Source organism: Zea mays, chromosome 5, assembly GCF_902167145.1.
Source record: "Zea mays cultivar B73 chromosome 5, Zm-B73-REFERENCE-NAM-5.0, whole genome shotgun sequence".
In the NCBI taxonomy this organism is placed as follows: Eukaryota; Viridiplantae; Streptophyta; class Magnoliopsida; order Poales; family Poaceae; genus Zea; species Zea mays.
This window is the reverse complement of record NC_050100.1, coordinates 56,515,851-56,533,454: the sequence shown is the minus strand read 5'-3', so window position 1 is coordinate 56,533,454 and position 17,604 is coordinate 56,515,851. Positions and strand designations below refer to the sequence as shown.

The window sequence follows — 17,604 nt, the reverse complement described above, 5'->3', positions numbered from 1 at the left end:
GTATGTGGATGATATTACAAATGGACTGCTTCCTCTTTATGAACTGCAGCTCGTTGCTCTCAAAGCAACAACTAGCTAGGAGGCGCTACCTAACAAGGTGGCACAAGTGGAGGCTGTCGGGCTAAATGAGGACGAAATGACACTTGTAATCAAGCGTTTCAAGACTGCATTAAAGGGACACAAAGAATACCCAAACAATAACAAGTCAAGGGGAAAACGCTCCTGCTTCAAATGTTGTAAGTCCGGTCATTTTATTGCACAATGTCCCAATAAAAAATGACCAGGGACAAGAAAAGAAATGGAAGAAAGAGAAGAAGAACTACAGGAAGGCAAAGGGCAATGCACACATCGGCAAGGAATGGGACTCGGACTGCTCTTCATTCGACTCCGATGATGAAGGACTAGCAGCCTCATCCTTCAACAAGTCCTCCCTCTTCCCCAACGAACATCACACGTGCCTCATGGCTAAGGAGAAGAAGGTACGTACATGAGATACCCCCAAGTACACTTCTTCTAGTGATTAGGAATCTGATGATGATGTAGACTATAGTGATCTCTTTAAGGGTTTAGATAGATAATCAATGAATTAATTGATGCCCTTAATGAGAAAGATAGGTTTCTAGTAACACAAGAAAATATTCTTTATGAGGAACATGACAAATTTATTAATGTTCAAAAATATCTTGCTCTAGAAACAAAGAAAATGAATTATTGTCTTCTGAGCTATCTTTCTATCATGATTCTATTTCTAGCCTTAACAGTTTAAATCTCTACTACTCCATAAGGGGGTAAGGAGGGCGTCCACACCACCGTGGCTCCGCCCTCCCCCCCACCCCACACACACCGCTAATCTCGCTGCCGATCCGCGCCCGCCCCGTCCCCGCGGCTCGCAGTCGCGCCCCCGCCGATCCGCGCCCGCCCCGTCTCCGCATCCCCGCAGCAACCGTCACCAGCGGGGACATCGGAGCCGCGTGATCCACGCCTCTGCCCTCGCCCTCCCCCCGCCCCCCGCTAATCTCGCGACCGATCCGCGCCTGCCCCATCCCCGTATCTCGCAGTCGCAACCGCCCCATCCTCGCATCTCAGAACTGTAATCGATGCCACAACTGCCGCCCCTTCGACGATGCTTGGGTCCGAGCGAGAGGGACCATGGCGGAAGAGTGCCGTTCTCGACGTCGAAGCGCGGTTCCGTACGGCCCAGACCTGCGTCGTCGCCGTCCTTCTCAACCCCCACCTCCCGGTCACGACGCCTGGGTCTGAGCGGGAGGGACGACGTCGGAGGAGCTCCGTTGTCGGCGTCGATGTGCGGCCCCATGCCGTCCCCGACCCGCGCCTCCGTGGCCTCTCTCCCGACCGCCGGCGCAGTGCTGTCGTGTCGCGCCCATCGAGCGAGCCGGTGGCTGACGCACACTCGCTCGACGCTTCACCCTAAAAAACCTGCCGGCGGGACGCTGGAGTACGCCATCATGCACTGTGGTGTCCAGGTCAGCCGCCTCCATGCCTGCCGCCTTTCCATCCTCCGCGCGTACGCTCGCCTCCGCGCCGCGAGCGGATTGCATCTTCCACGCGTCAGCCGCTCTAGCATTGTTGTGTATCCTCGCGTAGCCAGATGTCTCCATGCCATCCGCGACACCGGCCATCTCCGCGCCATCTGGGACCTCGGGTGGCGGCGGTGGCAGCTGCAACCCGAGGTATAAATTTCTAGCGCCCCTCTCTCTTTAATTTACGACTGGACTGGATCTGGATTAATCGGTCTGATTGGTTGGCCTTTGGTTTGGTAATTTCAGGAAATTCTTCATTGGATGGCTCCCGGGACACCACAGATGGTAGGTTAGTCCATTTTTCCGTTTTGTGCTGGTAGTGTTCCATGCTTGTACTTATTTCTGCGGGCTGGAAGAGAGATCACGATTCTGTTGTACAATTTACCAAGTTTTTTGGGTTGAGGTTGGGAGGTGGGGTAGGGCTTGGTGTGGTGGACGATATATTATCATTGATTTAATTTTTTGGTGTATGTATTTATTCACTGCAGTTTTGTAGAGGTACTACGCGATGCCCGGACGCCGCCTCGCTGTGATGCTCTCCCGATCTCCACGTCTCGCAGGGGACGACCCGAGGCTGTCGATCGACGCGTTGACTTCGTCATTGAAACCCTTGTATGAACTTTACCACTATTAGCTTGCAGATGAATTTATCAAGGTGGACATTAGCGGTGTGAACAAGCGCGTGATAAGGCTGTCCAACGTGCAGAACAGGTGGGCACAGTGGCTTATCGATGGGCACCAGGCGACTGTGACAAATATCTAGGAGGGAGCAAGGGAAGACGATGGCAACGATTTGCTAGAGATGCAGGCATATGACCCTGAGACATATAATGACAAGGTCAACGGAGCGCTCTGTGTGGTGAGTGTTCTGAAAATTGTATTGTAACTTGCAGGAATTAGGGATGGCACAACCAGTTTCGCATATTGTATAGTAGAAGAAACATAGTAATCTCAACTACTTGTTAAAAATAGCAACGAACTGTAGTGGATTTCATAGGTAGTAGGATTTATGGAATAACTTTGCGTAGACTATTTGTTCACTTGTTTGGGTAGTAGTATCATGGCCAGATCATTGTCATGGAGGCAAGCATGTGCTCAAGACTAGAGGAGTAGTGGATTTCATAGGTAGTAGGATTTCATAGGTAGTAGGATTTATGGAATATCTTTGTCCATCGGTTTGGTTTTAGTTTCATTTCACGTCAAAGGTTGTCATGACATTTATTCATCGTTTGATAAATATGTTGAAGTCGAACATCTAGAGGATGATAACAAGTGTAACGAACCATCTTGTTGTTCGTTAAGATAAAAGGCCAGAGCATGGACATGTCACAAGGTGATGGTGATGCAGCTACGTCGATCATGAGTATGTCATCATGCTTATCTACTTCTTCGATCATGAGTATATTCTGCTATTTCCACACAAGTTGATGGTGATGTAGCTACAAAGCTTGTGAGGTTTTCAAATATTCTGAACTCTGATATCAACAATTAAAAGAGCTAACGATTCTGCCAACATTCAGAGATCACAGTTCCATGGGAATTTTGTTAGACAAAAAATAAAGCCACATGTTCTCTCTCCATGATCTGATAGGTGGCACTTATTCTTCCAAAAACTGGTAGCTCTGCCATTACCTAATACCTACTGCAGTAGCTCTGCCTTTTAGATATATATGCCTAATCTTCAGTAGATCATTCCACACAGGAGAGCTTTTTTTATTATTCTGCTTAAGATGAGAAACAACTCGCTTCTTTAATTGTGTACAGTTTCCTATCAAATTCCCTTCCCATTTTCCATCACCACTTGCAAAGGAGACTAATATTCATTCTTCTCAAATCTTTGACCCATAAACCCCCTTTCTCTTTGGGTTTAGTAATCTTGATCCACTTGATTAAATGTTACCTTTTCTTTCAACCAACCAATTTTGCTGTGAAAAGGAAAAAAGAAAAAAAGGTTTGGTTAATTCTGTCATGCTCCTTGATATGGTTCTGTAACATATTTCTGCAATGCTCCTTTATTTAGTTCTTTACTTTTTTGTTAGGATATGAGGTGTAGCGATACAATATGTCTACTAACAGAGTTTGTGTTCTTGATAGTTCATTTAGGATTGAATGAAGTTACTGGTGTGACCTTGTCGAGACTGAAGTAAGGAGGGATAGAGCTAAAAACTCTCTTGACAGTAAGGTATGATCTTCATGCTCAGGGATTTTTGTTTGAGGTGCTTGGTTGTTTCTTTTCTATGAATGTTCTGTGAATGCTTGTAAGCTGGTAACCCTAGAAATACTCATGTTAAGCTTTCAATATCAGCTGGACCGTTTGGTCCTTGGTCTAAAAGGATTAAAGTCAATGAGTTATTTCTTCTCTGTGCACCTCCTCTTCGTGTATCAGTGGTGATGCCGCAATGACAAAAGATGGATAAAGTAGTATTAGAAGGGGACAAGGATTCATGGACTCAAATTGATACCTCATCCCAGATACCAGTATTTCAATCCCTAAGTTGCCAGAAAAAATAGATATGTCAGAAAGGCGTTGATGTTAAAAATAGTATAACAGAATGAAAACAGGAAATAAAGAAAAAAAACCTTGCTGTTGCAAAATAAGTAAAAACAAATACAATACTTTGACTGGTTACATAAGTGCAAGAGAAACAAAAGTTGGTAATTAGTTCTAATTATTTGTCAAAGATTACTTGAAAGGTTATAAAAGATTCAGATATTGCAGCAGTCTTCAGTGTAAGGTTTCAAAAGACATCTCAAACCTGCTAATACAAGATTATAGGTGGTAGGTGCTCAAAAGACCAACTCCTATAATCTAGCACCTATAATCCAAGGCTCCAAACAACCCAGATTATTTTAACCAATAATCCAGATTATTATAATCCCATTCACAATCTGAATCTTTTATAATCCAAAGGTGATCCGCACAGCCACTAAAAAACAACTGTCAATTCAAAAATTATAAATAGAAGATTTCACTATTCAGAGGATAACACACCTCTGGCCGAAATACATTGGAATTATTCAAGGTCAGCATTCCAGGTTGACTATATTAGAAGAGGAAAAAGGCCTGGTGTGATATCAAGGCTCTGTCGGTCTTCATTGTGCACAACATCGGCAATACATGGCATCCAATCGTCGTCGTTGACGGTGAAGATGGGGTGTGGCAGGGCGAGGACCCTCTCGACATTGTCGTTCCTTGTCGTTCAGATTGTCGTCATACTCACTTTAACACAGGGCTTGCTTTCCCGCTCAGGCCGCTGCGCCAACCTAAAGTTGCAGTCGAGATTCTGGTATATATATGGTTTAAGTTCTGTTGTCCGTAATGTTGTCTATTAACCTATCAGCATTCAACATTTGGTTGTAGAACCCTCATATTATAATTTTATAAATGAACTCCTAACAATTTTCTCATCTTTAATTGTTCAACCCTTTGACTTCTCTACCTACCTGACTTTTTTTATACATTTACTAGAAGTTGTGATATCCATCACTGTCAAGAACTAAAACATATGCTAGAGTGATTTCTGATGGAAAAGTGAACCAAACAAGTGCTCAATCTCGAAGATCTAAGTGTACTGGCCTAAAAGTAAAAAATTACTACATGCCGCTAAATTTCTCTTCAAAGATACATATACATGCTTTTGATTGCATATCTGTTGAACAAACATGCCATGTGAATAGTGAAAAGGACTAACATGAACTGGACAGCCTTCCAACATACATGGAAAGTTTGATGAAGAGCCATAGTCTTGGCAGCACTTATGCAAACACCAAGATGCTAATTTTACCATATTATTCTATATATGGAATTACACCTTACTATGCTTAGATGCCATTTTGTGAAACACCTGATTCTTATTGTTTTGCCTGCAGTGCCGAACTGATAAGATTGTCTTCAAGCTTTTCGATAAAGTTCCCAGTGACTTACCTCCAGTTTTGCGGTCGCAGATAAATTATGCATTCTCTCAGCGTGCCACAAGAAAATATATCCTGAACCTAACACTTAAATCCTGATTTTTCAGATTCTTGGTTGGTTGTCGAGTAGCCCATCTGATATAGAAAGCCATATTAGACCTGACTGTATTATTCTAACTGTATATGTTCGGTTAGTTGAGTCTGCATGGCAAGAGGTACGCGTACGCCTCCTTTCTGAATTCACATGGCATGTTTGTCTTGAAACATGTTAAACACCACAAATGCAAGTTTGGTCTGTGTTTATGTTTCTGCTTCTGGTGTTTTTTCTTAAAAAATAATTGTCTTTACTGTGTGGCCAGGGAAGGTGCGATATTGCCTCAATATAAGTGAAGATGAGTACAGGAAGACCATTAAAGTAAATGTGATAAGACCTTGGTTCCTAATGAAGGTGATTGCAAAATAATCTATTGTGTTTTTTATCTAGATTATTGGTGCTGAGGGAGGATTATATCCAGGTGCTACAACATATGGTAACAGCTTGGGAGCCACCAAACCTGTATACACTTAGGTCAGCAGGCAGAAGCTCTTGAAATGTTTGTTTAGAGAATCTTCAGTTTCAATAAGTCGTGTTTGATGGTTGAGATGACTGCATTGCACTTTATGGATTAGAATTTTTTGAGTTCAGAGAACTTTAAGGTTTATTTCATCTAGCAATGGCGCCACACTATATGTTCATCGAGTACCTAATGTGATATCAAGACTCATTATCGAATCTAAGATATATGTTTGCAATGTGTCTGAGCTGGTATCCATGATGTGTCTTCCTTTTGGTACAGATCTACATGATAATAACATGCAGTTATTGACCACCCTTCATTGGTGTTCTAAAACGCCTCTAATGTCTAAGTTGTCACCCTCAGAGCAATTAGTCCGTTGTTGGCTCATAGCAAGGCTAATAATACATCTATTAACTCGGTAGTTTTTGTGTAGTCCATCTGTAATCCTTTCATTTTTCATTATTAACTAGGTAGGTGCCCGTGCGTTGCGACGACACATAAATTGTTGAGGGAGATCTATGACTACTCGTCCGGATCGATGACAGACTATTATTGTTGCTAGGCACCATCATCCGTATAAGGATAGAAGTATCTGGGATAGGATGAGCGTGAAGTTCTACACAAAGCCAAACAGGTGCTTGGTGGCTCTTATCTTACGAAACACAATGGAGATCCTCTTGCATTGACGACAAAGATAACATTAAAAAAACTACAAGATTGATTAAGCTAAAGTAAATGCTTAACATCCGAAAACAAGTATTGTAGTGCAGTGCACTTTAATACGCAAACGCTCCCACTACTCACCTCCGCCTGTAGTTCATAACATCGCATGCAAATTCATCCCCTATCAAAGAACGTGCTGAAGTAAAAAAAGTATCGTATGATTCATCATCATTGAGTTGACTGATCAGTTTTCATAACTATAGTGAAATTGTAGGCTCACGCCACACCATCTGCGATAGCATCATCACTTGGTCATTCACACAAGTGGAAATTGGAATTGCGAGAGCAATAAAAATAGAAGTGAGCAGCCATCCATTTTATTGAAAGCTTCATTTTACCAACAAAATAGTACTAACGATTGTCCTGTGTCTTCGTACTCAAGGCTTCATTTTACCAACAAAATAGCACCCAAAAAACTAAGTACTAACGATTTAAGCTACCAAAATAATAAGGTTCAGTACTTTCTGGTCTAAGGACATGTTTGCTCTGCGCCTTGAACCAATCAAGCTAGGCTGATTCTTGATTCTTTCACTATGCCCGAGACGGTCATAAACCAACAGTAACCATTTTATCCAAACACATCTAAACATACTGCCATCTCAAATTTGTAGAAGATCTCTTGCTATGTTTTGGAGTTGATGAAGACGCCAAACTGGTGAGGACATGAACTGCTACGAGCCCTTGTGCCAAAGGGATTTGAAATGTCGGTGCACAATTGTTACATGAAAATAAACAACACATATTGTGGACCTCACCCTTCTCTCCGGCATCGGTCTCCCGCGTCGACATTATCGGCGTTGTCATCGCCATCCCGCTTCTCCTCTGGTCTCGAGTGGACAAATTCGAGTCGCGCATCCTCGCCATCCGTGATCGCGTTAGCCTGTCCGTTCCCAGATCGCTCGCGTCCTCGTTCCTAGCTCCTGTGTGCTTCGCAATTGTCGCGCCCAACATCTAGTTCTTCATCTCCTTGTACGGTCACAGTGGAAGAGGCACACATATGCTCCAGTGAATCCAAGGAAATCGTGAATTAATGGGGAGGAGAGGATGACGTAACTTCTTTATCTTGGGTTCGGTGAGGGAGTGTCTATCTGCTGGCTTAGGGCCAGGATTTATAGCGTGTTGTTTGTTTCCGACGAGATAAGACTTAGGCAGGTGCCGCGGGGGGAGAGGGAAGGAATAGATCAAGATGTCTTATCCATAAGTTAGATTATATTTAAGATAAGTCTTTTCCATAAGCATGATTATCTTTTTCTATCGGTTAGGTGGAGGAGAGGGGGACGAAATAGATCTACACCACTACGCGTGTGACGCACGACGATGAAAACTCATACTTTAGGTGAAGGAGCTTGGGCTCAGTTGCTGCCCTGGGCATGGTCGGGTCAAGTTTCAGCAACAATCTGTAATCACCTTAGGGTTTATAGGGATTTTTGGGAGAGTTGCTCTGCAACTTCTCCTCTATTGTAATGTTTTTTTTCCTCTCTAATATATAAGATGCGCAGTTCTCCTGCGGTTTCTTAAAAAAAACTCATACTTTAGAGTAGAAATGAGAAGAAGATTAAGAAGATGTAATCCGTCATGTTTATATTAAACCACTTCAACCTGAAACTTAGTATTTATATCCTTCCACCTAAAATAGTATTCCACTCATTTCTATTAAAATTAAAAATCCACTCTCTTCTATTAAAATATACAAAATTCTTAGAGGTAGCTAATAAGTCAGATTGTTGGAGCTGCCCTAAACTTACATATAAAAATTGCTTAGAGCTAGGTCATAAGTTGATTGCTGAAGCTGCTTAAAGCTAGCTACTTTGTAAGAGACAACTAACTGAGCCATGTATTAATAATGAAAAATGAAAGGATTACAGATGGACTACACAAAAACTACCGAGTTAATAGATGTATTATTAGCCTTGCTATGAGCCAACAACGGACTAATTGCTCTGAGGGTGACAACTTAGACATTAGAGGCGTTTTAGAACACCAATGAAGGGTGGTCAATAACTGCATGTTATTATCATGTAGATCTGTACCAAAAGGAAGACACATCATGGATACCAGCTCAGACACATTGCAAACATATATCTTAGATTCGATAATGAGTCTTGATATCACATTAGGTACTCGATGAACATATAGTGTGGCGCCATTGCTAGATGAAATAAACCTTAAAGTTCTCTGAACTCAAAAAATTCTAATCCATAAAGTGCAATGCAGTCATCTCAACCATCAAACACGACTTATTGAAACTGAAGATTCTCTGAACAAACATTTCAAGAGCTTCTGCCTGCTGACCTAAGTGTATACAGGTTTGGTGGCTCCCAAGCTGTTACCATATGTTGTAGCACCTGGATATAATCCTCCCTCAGCACCAATAATCTAGATAAAAAACACAATAGATTATTTTGCAATCACCTTCATTAGGAACCAAGGTCTTATCACATTTACTTTAATGGTCTTCCTGTACTCATCTTCACTTATATTGAGGCAATATCGCACCTTCCCTGGCCACACAGTAAAGACAATTATTTTTTAAGAAAAAACACCAGAAGCAGAAACATAAACACAGACCAAACTTGCATTTGTGGTGTTTAACATGTTTCAAGACAAACATGCCATGTGAATTCAGAAAGGAGGCGTACGCGTACCTCTTGCCATGCAGACTCAACTAACCGAACATATACAGTTAGAATAATACAGTCAGGTCTAATATGGCTTTCTATATCAGATGGGCTACTCGACAACCAACCAAGAATCTGAAAAATCAGGATTTAAGTGTTAGGTTCAGGATATATTTTCTTGTGGCACGCTGAGAGAATGCATAATTTATCTGCGACCGCAAAACTGGAGGTAAGTCACTGGGAACTTTATCGAAAAGCTTGAAGACAATCTTATCAGTTCGGCACTGCAGGCAAAACAATAAGAATCAGGTGTTTCACAAAATGGCATCTAAGCATAGTAAGGTGTAATTCCATATATAGAATAATATGGTAAAATTAGCATCTTGGTGTTTGCATAAGTGCTGCCAAGACTATGGCTCTTCATCAAACTTTCCATGTATGTTGGAAGGCTGTCCAGTTCATGTTAGTCCTTTTCACTATTCACATGGCATGTTTGTTCAACAGATATGCAATCAAAAGCATGTATATGTATCTTTGAAGAGAAATTTAGCGGCATGTAGTAATTTTTTACTTTTAGGCCAGTACACTTAGATCTTCGAGATTGAGCACTTGTTTGGTTCACTTTTCCATCAGAAATCACTCTAGCATATGTTTTAGTTCTTGACAGTGATGGATATCACAACTTCTAGTAAATGTATAAAAAAAGTCAGGTAGGTAGAGAAGTCAAAGGGTTGAACAATTAAAGATGAGAAAATTGTTAGGAGTTCATTTATAAAATTATAATATGAGGGTTCTACAACCAAATGTTGAATGCTGATAGGTTAATAGACAACATTACGGACAACAGAACTTAAACCATATATATACCAGAATCTCGACTGCAACTTTAGGTTGGCGCAGCGGCCTGAGCGGGAAAGCAAGCCCTGTGTTAAAGTGAGTATGACGACAATCTGAACGACAAGGAACGACAATGTCGAGAGGGTCCTCGCCCTGCCACACCCCATCTTCACCGTCAACGACGACGATTGGATGCCATGTATTGCCGATGTTGTGCACAATGAAGACCGACAGAGCCTTGATATCACACCAGGCCTTTTTCCTCTTCTAATATAGTCAACCTGGAATGCTGACCTTGAATAATTCCAATGTATTTCGGCCAGAGGTGTGTTATCCTCTGAATAGTGAAATCTTCTATTTATAATTTTTGAATTGACAGTTGTTTTTTAGTGGCTGTGCGGATCACCTTTGGATTATAAAAGATTCAGATTGTGAATGGGATTATAATAATCTGGATTATTGGTTAAAATAATCTGGGTTGTTTGGAGCCTTGGATTATAGGTGCTAGATTATAGGAGTTGGTCTTTTGAGCACCTACCACCTATAATCTCGTATTAGCAGGTTTGAGATGTCTTTTGAAACCTTACACTGAAGACTGCTGCAATATCTGAATCTTTTATAACCTTTCAAGTAATCTTTGACAAATAATTAGAACTAATTACCAACTTTTGTTTCTCTTGCACTTATGTAACCAGTCAAAGTATTGTATTTGTTTTTACTTATTTTGCAACAGCAAGGTTTTTTTTCTTTATTTCCTGTTTTCATTCTGTTATACTATTTTTAACATCAACGCCTTTCTGACATATCTATTTTTTCTGGCAACTTAGGGATTGAAATACTGGTATCTGGGATGAGGTATCAATTTGAGTCCATGAATCCTTGTCCCCTTCTAATACTACTTTATCCATCTTTTGTCATTGCGGCATCACCACTGATACACGAAGAGGAGGTGCACAGAGAAGAAATAACTCATTGACTTTAATCCTTTTAGACCAAGGACCAAACGGTCCAGCTGATATTGAAAGCTTAACATGAGTATTTCTAGGGTTACCAGCTTACAAGCATTCACAGAACATTCATAGAAAAGAAACAACCAAGCACCTCAAACAAAAATCCCTGAGCATGAAGATCATACCTTACTGTCAAGAGAGTTTTTAGCTCTATCCCTCCTTACTTCAGTCTCGACAAGGTCACACCAGTAACTTCATTCAATCCTAAATGAACTATCAAGAACACAAACTCTGTTAGTAGACATATTGTATCGCTACACCTCATATCCTAACAAAAAAGTAAAGAACTAAATAAAGGAGCATTGCAGAAATATGTTACAGAACCATATCAAGGAGCATGACAGAATTAACCAAACCTTTTTTTCTTTTTTCCTTTTCACAGCAAAATTGGTTGGTTGAAAGAAAAGGTAACATTTAATCAAGTGGATCAAGATTACTAAACCCAAAGAGAAAGGGGGTTTATGGGTCAAAGATTTGAGAAGAATGAATATTAGTCTCCTTTGCAAGTGGTGATGGAAAATGGGAAGGGAATTTGATAGGAAACTGTACACAATTAAAGAAGCGAGTTGTTTCTCATCTTAAGCAGAATAATAAAAAAAGCTCTCCTGTGTGGAATGATCTACTGAAGATTAGGCATATATATCTAAAAGGCAGAGCTACTGCAGTAGGTATTAGGTAATGGCAGAGCTACCAGTTTTTGGAAGAATAAGTGCCACCTATCAGATCATGGAGAGAGAACATGTGGCTTTATTTTTTGTCTAACAAAATTCCCATGGAACTGTGATCTCTGAATGTTGGCAGAATCGTTAGCTCTTTTAATTGTTGATATCAGAGTTCAGAATATTTGAAAACCTCACAAGCTTTGTAGCTACATCACCATCAACTTGTGTGGAAATAGCAGAATATACTCATGATCGAAGAAGTAGATAAGCATGATGACATACTCATGATCGACGTAGCTGCATCACCATCACCTTGTGACATGTCCATGCTCTGGCCTTTTATCTTAACGAACAACAAGATGGTTCGTTACACTTGTTATCATCCTCTAGATGTTCGACTTCAACATATTTATCAAACGATGAATAAATGTCATGACAACCTTTGACGTGAAATGAAACTAAAACCAAACCGATGGACAAAGATATTCCATAAATCCTACTACCTATGAAATCCTACTACCTATGAAATCCACTACTCCTCTAGTCTTGAGCACATGCTTGCCTCCATGACAATGATCTGGCCATGATACTACTACCCAAACAAGTGAACAAATAGTCTACGCAAAGTTATTCCATAAATCCTACTACCTATGAAATCCACTACAGTTCGTTGCTATTTTTAACAAGTAGTTGAGATTACTATGTTTCTTCTACTATACAATATGCGAAACTGGTTGTGCCATCCCTAATTCCTGCAAGTTACAATACAATTTTCAGAACACTCACCACACAGAGCGCTCCGTTGACCTTGTCATTATATGTCTCAGGGTCATATGCCTGCATCTCTAGCAAATCGTTGCCATCGTCTTCCCTTGCTCCCTCCTAGATATTTGTCACAGTCGCCTGGTGCCCATCGATAAGCCACTGTGCCCACCTGTTCTGCACGTTGGACAGCCTTATCACGCGCTTGTTCACACCGCTAATGTCCACCTTGATAAATTCATCTGCAAGCTAATAGTGGTAAAGTTCATACAAGGGTTTCAATGACGAAGTCAACGCGTCGATCGACAGCCTCGGGTCGTCCCCTGCGAGACGTGGAGATCGGGAGAGCATCACAGCGAGGCGGCGTCCGGGCATCGCGTAGTACCTCTACAAAACTGCAGTGAATAAATACATACACCAAAAAATTAAATCAATGATAATATATCGTCCACCACACCAAGCCCTACCCCACCTCCCAACCTCAACCCAAAAAACTTGGTAAATTGTACAACAGAATCGTGATCTCTCTTCCAGCCCGCAGAAATAAGTACAAGCATGGAACACTACCAGCACAAAACGGAAAAATGGACTAACCTACCATCTGTGGTGTCCCGGGAGCCATCCAATGAAGAATTTCCTGAAATTACCAAACCAAAGGCCAACCAATCAGACCGATTAATCCAGATCCAGTCCAGTCGTAAATTAAAGAGAGAGGGGCGCTAGAAATTTATACCTCGGGTTGCAGCTGCCACCGCCGCCACCCGAGGTCCCAGATGGCGCGGAGATGGCCGGTGTCGCGGATGGCATGGAGACATCTGGCTACGCGAGGATACACAACAATGCTAGAGCGGCTGACGCGTGGAAGATGCAATCCGCTCGCGGCGCGGAGGCGAGCGTACGCGCGGAGGATGGAAAGGCGGCAGGCATGGAGGCGGCTGACCTGGACACCACAGTGCATGATGGCGTACTCCAGCGTCCCGCCGGCAGGTTTTTTAGGGTGAAGCGTCGAGCGAGTGTGCGTCAGCCACCGGCTCGCTCGATGGGCGCGACACGACAGCACTGCGCCGGCGGTCGGGAGAGAGGCCACGGAGGCGCGGGTCGGGGACGGCATGGGGCCGCACATCGACGCCGACAACGGAGCTCCTCCGACGTCGTCCCTCCCGCTCAGACCCAGGCGTCGTGACCGGGAGGTGGGGGTTGAGAAGGACGGCGACGACGCAGGTCTGGGCCGTACGGAACCGCGCTTCGACGTCGAGAACGGCACTCTTCCGCCATGGTCCCTCTCGCTCGGACCCAAGCATCGTCGAAGGGGCGGCAGTTGTGGCATCGATTACAGTTCTGAGATGCGAGGATGGGGCGGTTGCGACTGCGAGATACGGGGATGGGGCAGGCGCGGATCGGTCGCGAGATTAGCGGGGGGCGGGGGGAGGGCGAGGGCAGAGGCGTGGATCACGCGGCTCCGATGTCCCCGCTGGTGACGGTTGCTGCGGGGATGCGGAGACGGGGCGGGCGCGGATCGGCGGGGGCGCGACTGCGAGCCGCGGGGACGGGGCGGGCGCGGATCGGCAGCGAGATTAGCGGTGTGTGTGGGGTGGGGGGGAGGGCGGAGCCACGGTGGTGTGGACGCCCTCCTTACCCCCTTATGGAGTAGTAGAGATACATGGCTCAGTTAGTTGTCTCTTACAAAGTAGCTAGCTTTAAGCAGCTTCAGCAATCAACTTATGACCTAGCTCTAAGCAATTTTTATATGTAAGTTTAGGGCAGCTCCAACAATCTGACTTATTAGCTACCTCTAAGAATTTTGTATATTTTAATAGAAGAGAGTGGATTTTTAATTTTAATAGAAATGAGTGGAATACTATTTTAGGTGGAAGGATATAAATACTAAGTTTCAGGTTGAAGTGGTTTAATATAAACATGACGGATTACATCTTCTTAATCTTCTTCTCATTTCTACTCTAAAGTATGAGTTTTTTTTAAGAAACCGCAGGAGAACTGCGCATCTTATATATTAGAGAGGAAAAAAAACATTACAATAGAGGAGAAGTTGCAGAGCAACTCTCCCAAAAATCCCTATAAACCCTAAGGTGATTACAGATTGTTGCTGAAACTTGACCCGACCATGCCCAGGGCAGCAACTGAGCCCAAGCTCCTTCACCTAAAGTATGAGTTTTCATCGTCGTGCGTCACACGCGTAGTGGTGTAGATCTATTTCGTCCCCCTCTCCTCCACCTAACCGATAGAAAAAGATAATCATGCTTATGGAAAAGACTTATCTTAAATATAATCTAACTTATGGATAAGACATCTTGATCTATTCCTTCCCTCTCCCCCCGCGGCACCTGCCTAAGTCTTATCTCGTCGGAAACAAACAACACGCTATAAATCCTGGCCCTAAGCCAGCAGATAGACACTCCCTCACCGAACCCAAGATAAAGAAGTTACGTCATCCTCTCCTCCCCATTAATTCACGATTTCCTTGGATTCACTGGAGCATATGTGTGCCTCTTCCACTGTGACCGTACAAGGAGATGAAGAACTAGATGTTGGGCGCGACAATTGCGAAGCACACAGGAGCTAGGAACGAGGACGCGAGCGATCTGGGAACGGACAGGCTAACGCGATCACGGATGGCGAGGATGCGCGACTCGAATTTGTCCACTCGAGACCAGAGGAGAAGCGGGATGGCGATGACAACGCCGATAATGTCGACGCGGGAGACCGATGCCGGAGAGAAGGGTGAGGTCCACAATATGTGTTGTTTATTTTCATGTAACAATTGTGCACCGACATTTCAAATCCCTTTGGCACAAGGGCTCGTAGCAGTTCATGTCCTCACCAGTTTGGCGTCTTCATCAACTCCAAAACATAGCAAGAGATCTTCTACAAATTTGAGATGGCAGTATGTTTAGATGTGTTTGGATAAAATGGTTACTGTTGGTTTATGACCGTCTCGGGCATAGTGAAAGAATCAAGAATCAGCCTAGCTTGATTGGTTCAAGGCGCAGAGCAAACATGTCCTTAGACCAGAAAGTACTGAACCTTATTATTTTGGTAGCTTAAATCGTTAGTACTTAGTTTTTTGGGTGCTATTTTGTTGGTAAAATGAAGCCTTGAGTACGAAGACACAGGACAATCGTTAGTACTATTTTGTTGGTAAAATGAAGCTTTCAATAAAATGGATGGCTGCTCACTTCTATTTTTATTGCTCTCGCAATTCCAATTTCCACTTGTGTGAATGACCAAGTGATGATGCTATCGCAGATGGTGTGGCGTGAGCCTACAATTTCACTATAGTTATGAAAACTGATCAGTCAACTCAATGATGATGAATCATACGATACTTTTTTTACTTCAGCACGTTCTTTGATAGGGGATGAATTTGCATGCGATGTTATGAACTACAGGCGGAGGTGAGTAGTGGGAGCGTTTGCGTATTAAAGTGCACTGCACTACAATACTTGTTTTCAGATGTTAAGCATTTACTTTAGCTTAATCAATCTTGTAGTTTTTTTAATGTTATCTTTGTCGTCAATGCAAGAGGATCTCCATTGTGTTTCGTAAGATAAGAGCCACCAAGCACCTGTTTGGCTTTGTGTAGAACTTCACGCTCATCCTATCCCAGATACTTCTATCCTTATACGGATGATGGTGCCTAGCAACAATAATAGTCTGTCATCGATCCGGACGAGTAGTCATAGATCTCCCTCAACAATTTATGTGTCGTCGCAACGCACGGGCACCTACCTAGTGTTTATTTAAATGCTAAGTTAGAAAAAGTAAATGTGGCTAGTTCAACTGTGGAACATGTGTCTATTTGTAATGGATGTAAAGGTTTTGATATTAATGCTTGCAATGCTCATGCTTCCACTATTCTTAAGTTGAATAATGATGTTGCAAACCTTAATGCTCAACTTAAGATTTGCAAGACCGATTATGAAAAGCTAAAATTTTTCAGGGATGCCTACACCATTGGTAGGCACCCCTCTATTAAGGATGGACTTGGTTTCCAAAAGGGAACCAAGAACTTAACAAGCCAAAGGACCTATGGCTAGTAGCTCTGATTCCTCACATGACAAAAAGAACCATGTCTATCTTTATGCTCACGCTAAGAATGTATCTAGTGTTGCTCATCATGATAGGTGTTATAATCATGTTGTTTGACCTACTCATCATGATGCTGTTTTTAATTCTCATGCCATGTTTGCATCATCTAGCTCTTCATATGCTCATGGTAGGAATTGATGTAACACCCCTGGTGTTACTAGAACTAAAACTTGACATGACATCATATGCATTGGCATGGTTGTGTTGTAATACACCTAAAATGCATTTACTAGGCTTAAGAAAACTCTAAGTGTGATGGTGTGGTCAGTGGGGAGCAGAAAACCTAGTTTGAGAAACTTTAGTTTAACCCCAACAGTGGAAATTTTGATCTGGTAATGTTTTGTCAAAAATCAAAATATCAAACTTATAGAGTTTTCTATGCCAAACAACTTTCATGTGTAGGGATTTCCAAGTTTATAGGAAAAGGTGGAGGAAAACTCAGAATTTGGTTTTGAGCTAGGGTTGTGACTTCTGAAGAAGTTATTAACTAGCTATGTTTGAACCTTGGTAATTTTGGATCTATGCATAGATTGAAGTTGGTCGCTATAGCAAACTTGTAGAGCTACACTAGGTGTGCAAACTTGATTAACTCACCTTACCCTAGATCCATATGGAACTGGTAGGAAAAGGGTCCTAAAGATGGAATGTTCAGTTTGGAGAATCAGACTTAAGAGGCATTTCAGCCTTGCTGATTTTGTAATCTGAAGCAGTTTCAGAAGCTCCTTAATGGCTGATCCATATAGTTCTGGGCTATGAGTATTGTAACAAAGTGGAAGACCACCTATTGGTGTGCAAGTTTGATAGGGGATCCTACCCCTAAAGCCATATGAAACTGGCAGTAACAATGGTCTAAAGGTTCAATATTTTTAAATCTG

General features: G+C 42.5%; 2 long non-coding RNA genes across 2 annotated transcripts; one reads left to right on the top strand and one right to left on the bottom strand.

Moving 5' to 3' along the window:
* Positions 1-2,048: 2,048 nt before the first annotated feature.
* On the top strand, positions 2,049-4,112 carry LOC109939486 (uncharacterized). Its single transcript, XR_002261948.1, has 3 exons — positions 2,049-2,153; positions 2,248-2,904; positions 3,636-4,112. It is a non-coding gene; the product is annotated as an uncharacterized lncRNA (long non-coding RNA).
* A 6,748-nt stretch (positions 4,113-10,860) lies between these two features.
* Positions 10,861-12,998, bottom strand: LOC109939485 (uncharacterized). The gene is made up of 3 exons (XR_002261947.1): positions 12,894-12,998; positions 12,143-12,799; positions 10,861-11,411 (listed from the first exon to the last, which is right to left on the bottom strand). It is a non-coding gene; the product is annotated as an uncharacterized lncRNA (long non-coding RNA).
* Between the last annotated feature and the right edge of the window lie 4,606 nt (positions 12,999-17,604).